The sequence below is a fragment of the Coffea eugenioides genome, chromosome 2, assembly GCF_003713205.1.
Source record: "Coffea eugenioides isolate CCC68of chromosome 2, Ceug_1.0, whole genome shotgun sequence".
Taxonomy (NCBI): domain Eukaryota; kingdom Viridiplantae; phylum Streptophyta; class Magnoliopsida; order Gentianales; family Rubiaceae; genus Coffea; species Coffea eugenioides.
The window spans coordinates 40,583,699-40,590,551 of record NC_040036.1 but is presented as its reverse complement, the minus strand read 5'-3'; positions in this window follow the sequence as shown (position 1 = coordinate 40,590,551).

Sequence of the window (6,853 nt, the reverse complement as noted above, 5' to 3'; positions counted from 1 at the left end):
ACTTTAAACAACTGTTTGAAATTCCTCGCAAGTATCTGAGAATCCACTTTACAATCTATCAATGTGTTTTTTCAGGACAAGACATATATCTACTAACAACACTAACTGCTTATACGATATTTGAATGAGTACAAACAATTGCATACATAATACTACTGACTGCACTGGAATAGGGAACCCATGCCATATAATCTTTCTCTTGAACTGATTGTGGTGACTGAGCAACAGATAGTCGAAAATGACTAGTAAGAGGGGTAGTCACAGGTTTAGCATTTTTCATGCCAAATTTTGTCCAAAACGTTTTCAAGGTAATTTTCTTGAATCAAGAATAACTTTCCAACTCCTCGATCTCTATTGCCAAGAATTTTTTTTTGCTACTCTCATATGTTTCATTTCAAATTCACTGATTAACTGCAATCTCAAAGCATGAATTTCTGGCAAATTCTTGATAGCAATAAACATGCCATTAGCATAAAATAGCAAATAAATGAAAGAATCATCATCTAACTTCCGGAAGTAAGCACAACTATCATACATGCTATGAGGACCCGAAATTTCATTTTTTCTTACTTTTTTTTTCATTTTACTGGCTTATTTAATTATTTATTCACCCATTTACTCCGAATAATTTATTTTATTCATTTTAAACCCATTTGTACGCAAAAATGTCTCATTTATACTTTTAAAATGTTTCATTAGCAAATTTAATTTTTTCTATGGCTTGTTTAGCGAGAAATATCACATGCATGTTTTTCGAGGTAATATTTGATCCGAGAGTGCAATAATTTTGAAAAGTTAAGGATGATCAATAGTAGACTAAGAAAATTTAATTGAGGGATTAGAGGTGAGTGAGTTCAAATTTTCGATTTATCGCACGATTGTCAATAATTTCTCGAGAGTCACGACGGTACGACTAATTAGAGATTTGAAAAATTAATATTAGACTAATAAAAGTGAGTAATTACCATATTAAAGGAAATACCTTGGAGCATTAGTGCATGAGTGTATTGAACCCGAGAGAAACGGTGGTAGAAACCCGCGCGCGGCAACTATTCCTAGTTGACTTTTGGTAAGCTTAACCATTACTCTTCCCTCCAAGCTTCCAAGACAAGCCAAAAACCATCAAACTATCTCTCTTACCTCTCCATTTTCGGCCAAAGCAAGACAAGGCAGAAGGAGGAGGAAAACTCCATTGTTTTAGCTTCATTTCACCCACAAAATTTCCACCAAATCACTTGCAACTTGGAGATTCATTCTAGCTACGAGCAAGGAGCAATCTTGTGAAATTTCTTGGCGGATATTTCGGTGGAAAATCTAACTTTCATCAAGGGTTTAAAGGGTGATTACGCAACCTCTTTTATCTTTCCATTTAATCAAAGATTAGTGGTTAATCTTCATGTGTTTACAACCCTGAGCAAGGAACTAGGTTAGAGGACTTGAGGAAATCATTTATCTTGCTTTAATCTCTAGGCTAGCAATCTTGAGATGGACTATAGGTAGCTGAATTGAGGTGTAATTGTTTGATTATGGTTGTTTATATGTTGTATGAAAAGATTATGGTTAGAAAGTGAAGAGAAATCGAAGAAATGTTGCTAAGCAAGTTGGCCGAATTTCTGGTCATGTTGTTCTGTTTCATTTTCAAAATTTTGATGATTGTTTAGCTGTGAAATTGATGGATATATGTTGTATATTGTGTGTACAATGTGCCTTTCGAAAATCATTTCATTTGGTTGCACAAAACTTGAGTTTTGGCAAGAATCAAATCTGAAAAATGTATAGCAAAGGTCTCGGACAGTTCTCCTTTATCCGAACATAACTTTTTGTACAAAAGTCAAAATTGAGTGCCATTAGTGGCATTTAAAACTAGACATTCATAGCTTTCCATTGGTATAAAAATCTCCTGCTGGTTCATTTTGAGTGAACCGCAGTGAGTCAGCAAAGTTAGCTGTTCTGTTTTGACTGTTCATACGAATGAAACTAGAAGCTGCGTTTTGTGGATTGCTTTTGTCCCACTTGTGGAAAGATTTTCAAATGATGTCTTCTGATGAATTGTAGCATTTGGAACCTAGTTTCCAATGCCACCAACCATTCTCAATTTGAGTTTGTGTAGAGTTAGATATGGTTTGATTTCGAAAGCGCGACAAAGCTGGAAACTAGAAGCTTTTCCTTTCTTGCTGACTGAATGGTCAAACCTATTTTGGAAGGTTATATTTCGAAAATTTTAGTGTAATTTAACCATCAATTGTTTATTAAATGTTTATGAAACCTTGGTTTAAAAAATGGAGTGAATTGGATTGATTTCATTGGACAAAAACCTTTGGAAAGAAAGAAAGAGTGGGTTGACAGATTTGCTTTGAAAATTTCACAAAGTTTGGTCGTTCGGTTAACTGCCTTCCCGTGTGAATTTTTGTCTAAGATTTAATAGAGAGGTAGTCCACATATGGAATTTTAGGTGTACCAAATTTGGTGTAATTTCAATACCATTTTGATATCCAACTGATGCCCCAAAGATTTCTCTTCAAATCTGAAAATTCACTGTTCAAGTAGTAAAAATCAACCGAATTTAGGCTGTTATATCTTTTTGGTCAAAACTCCAAATTTAGTTCAGTTTGAAACCTTGTTTGGAACTATTACTGTGTTATGAATTTCAAGGGCTGATTCACGTTCTGTGAATTATGCTGAATTTCCAAAGATTGCTGGAAAACCAAGACTGGTTCAAATCTGTTTTCTTGGAACTGAAGCTTTGAGCTGAAAAATGAGTACTTTGCGTTTAGAATCTTTGAAAAGTGTCTTCTAGGAACTTTTAGTACTTTGAGGCTAGTTTCCAACGGTATAAAGTTTCTATTTTTAGACTTACAGAACTCGAGATACGATTTTTCTAGGTAGTGTCACTCTGAGTTGGAAATTTTCTGTTTTCAACTAAATTGCTCTTTTAAGAACTTTCCATCTTCCTTTGTAATTGTTGGACTATTTTAAGTGTAGTTTCACGATTTAATATGAAATCTCTTTGAAATTTAAAGTTCATTTCGAATCTTAGTTTTCAATGGATTAATCTCCTTTTTGTGATTCTTCCTGACTCTATAATTTCTCTTGTTTATAACATTTCGCTTCATACTGGAATTATAGATTTCAACCCTACTTTTATGGCTTCAATTTCCATGAGTTTGAAACCCAAAAAGGGAGCTTTTTGACTAGAGTAATTCTTGTTGAATTTCACTAGTTTCATACTTGAACCTTGGAGCCTTCACTTTGATATTTTTTTATGAAAATGAGTGGAGTTTTAAACGAGTTTTAACTCCATTAGTTTGGATAATGTGCATGCTCTTCGCCTTTTGAGGTTTAGACATGAGATTTAAAGTTTTGAAAAATGAAAATCATTTGCTCTTTTTCTCAATTTTCGTGCTGAAAGTGAAAATGGTACTTTCTCTTGGATATGAGAGTACTTACCATGACTTGAATTAAAAACCACCTTTGAGCTCTCTTGAGCATATTTTAACGATTTAGCTAGAAGACCTTCTTTAATTTTGCTCGAACTTGTGACCTTGAGAGTGAGTAGTGAGAAAATGTCTTTCTTTTAACCTTGGTCGAGCACTTAGGTAACTATGATTGTATACGTCTCAGGTGATCACGAGGACTTCGAAGAGCTCGTTTGACTTCTCGCTTCACTCTTATTTTGCCCCTGGCTAGTGGTGAGTGTCAAGTGCATGTTAAATACTTATGTGATTGAAATGTTAATTGTGCAAATATTATACATGATACGTAAACTTGCTAAAACGAGTGTGTACTTTATCGCCCTCGTTCTTTCTCTCTTTTAATTATGTGATACTTGTTACATGAACACATATGATTGGTAATTGTACATGAATATGTTTAACTCATGAGCTCTGAGTGGATGCATGTATCACACCAATTCGGGTGGGAGATACCTCTCATAACGTCTTAGTGCTATAATTGATTCTCTGAGTAGTAGCATGTACCACACCAATTCGGGTGGGAGGTACCTCTCATGTCGACTCAAAATCATAAACAATAATTGGTAATTGTACATATGATTGGTAATTCTACATGAATATGTTTAACTCATGAGTTCTGAGCGGATGCATGTACCACATCAATTCGGGTGGGAGGTATCTCTCATACCGTCTCAGTGTTATAATTAGTTCTCTAAGCAAAAGCATGTACCACACTAATTCGGGTGGAAGGTACCTCTCATGTCGACTCAGAACCATAAACAATTCTAAGTCGATTGGAGCGATGTCTCATTGACCCGGTTCTATAAGCAATAGCATGTACCACACCAATTCGGGTGGGAGGTACCTCTCATGTCGACTCAGAACCATAAACAATTTTAAGTCGATTGGAACGATGTCTCATTGACCCAATGGAAATTAGCTCCTGAGAGCTCTTGTATCATTATTGATTCTGTTTTGTTTTTCCTTGTGAGTTATATGAATATCATGGCTGTCTTCTTGTATAAACTTTAATGTTAGTTATTGTGAGGACCCGAAAATTTTCTTATTTTTATAGAATATTACTGGAATATTTAAATGATTAATCACTCATTTTCTTCGAATTATTTATTTCGACCATTTTAAATCCATTTATATGGAACGATGCCTCTTTATATTTTTAAAGCGTTTTGTTGAAAAAAAAATTCACTTTTCGAAAATTTGTTTAGTCCGGAACGACGGGTACATGTTTTTCTAGGCTATACTTGAATCGAGAGTGTATTAATATTGGAGAATTAAGAACGATCAATAATAGATTAAGAAAGGTTAATGGAGGAATTAATACTCAATTCACGTGAGGACTCGTAAAATTATTATTTTTGAAACCCCTAATTTTGGCTCAATTAATTATCTATTTGGATTTTTGCCCCGAATATTATTTTCTATCCTTATTAGACCTAAGTACATGGTTTTATAGTTTCGTTATATCTTTGACGTGTCTCGTTTCAAAAAAATTATTTTCTTATAAGCTTGTTTAGTGAAAAGTGAAAACGTGTCTAAACACTTTAGCCAATTGGGAGTACAATAAGCTCAAAAATTTAAGACATATACAATGGTCCTAAAATAGGCAATTTTAGGTTTAAAAACTCAAGTGATAGTTGGTAGTACGATTGTTATAAGAATTTCTCGAAAGTTTCATTTTATCGCGCTTAAATTGGAAATACGTGTTTTCACGTGCACGCTTAATTGAGGGACCTTGGACCATTATTTTGGGACAATTAAGAATGAATAATATTTATATGAATGTAAGTGCCCTAGAGATTTAGTGCACTAGTGCAACAAACTTAAGAGAAATCGAACACAAAACGCGCGCGTAGGCGCACTAGTTGCAATTGATTTTTACGTACTTAAAATATTAGACGGCAAGCTTCATTTGTACGCAAAGGAATCAGACCAACATTTCATTTCTTCTAGCTGCCATGGACGGATAGCAGACAGCCAAGGGACAACCGAAAGCTCTTCAACATTTCCTTTACAAAAACCATTCAAATCACCACCAAATCTTCTCAAAATTTAGCACCACTTAGCCTAAGCCTTGGAGTTCACATCTAGCTAAAAAGGGGAGGATTTTCACTGCTCACTTAGGAGCAAGGAAGGACCGAATCTCTGACTTAGACATCAACTAAGAGTAAGTCTTAATCCAGCCTTCTAAATTTGATTTTTGGAAGTTCTAGTATATCTTTTAGCTCTTGATTTCTTATGGGTTGTTGTGGATGTTGGAAAATTGGAAAAGTGGGCTCTATGAATTCCCACTCTTGGGTTGCTGCTGATTTTGTTCTTGATGATGTTTATAATGTGGAATTAGTGTTTAAATCAGTGGTTTGTTGATGGAAAATTGATAGAAACTCACGTTAGGCGCAAAGGCCAAATCTGACCATTTTGCCCCTGCTCTGTTCGGCCACTTTAATGCAGAAATTAGGAGATTTAATGGCTTGACTGTGTTGTTTACATGTTGTAGTAGTTGTGTAAAAATTTTCGTTGAAAAATGTTGAGTTTTGGTTGATCAAAAGAATTTATTTCCCAAAGCTAGTAATCTGGAAAATGGTTTCTGTCGTAACCAGACCAGTGTTCGTATTTCGTCCATAACTCCGTACTCCGACGTCGAAATCAAGTGCCGTTACGGCATTTGAAACTAGACGTTCCCATCTTTCCAACGGTATATAATGCACATTCTGGTTCCATGTGTGTGAACCGCACCACTCTTCTGAATTCAGCTGCCCTGTTTCTCCGTTCTGCCGAAATGATTTGATGATGCTGTAACTTTAGGCTTAATTTAGAGCCAGTTGCATGCTGAAACTTAAAACGATTTCTTCTGTAAAATTTCAGTCCTATGAATGTATTTTCCAACACTATCAACCATTTCCAATTTCGAACTAAATTGAGTGATTTATGATCAAAATACGACGACTGCCTCGTCTTTGAAAACTCTTAGATTTGGACAGATTAGATGTGAGACTTGTTGTGGTCTTACTAAATGAATTTCTTGGTGTTAAACACCTACTAAAAGTACCATGTATGTTCCTTAGACCTTTCTTGCACAAATGAACCATGTTTGGAGGTTTTTCCTTAGCCGAATGTTTGGAAACGGAGAGAAAGAGAGCTAAAGGCAGTTTGGCCTTAGTAATTTCAAACTTTGGTTGATTGGTTAACCACCTTCCCGAAGGTATTTTTCCACGAAATTTGATAGAGAGATACCCTTCATATAGGAGTATTATACTAAAAAATTTGGTATCAATCCAAGTCCGTTTCGACACTTAACTAAAGGTCCAAAGTCGGAACCAAATCTGGAAATTTGTTAACAGTCTTGAAATTTACCCAACTTTGAGCTACCATATCTCGGTGTT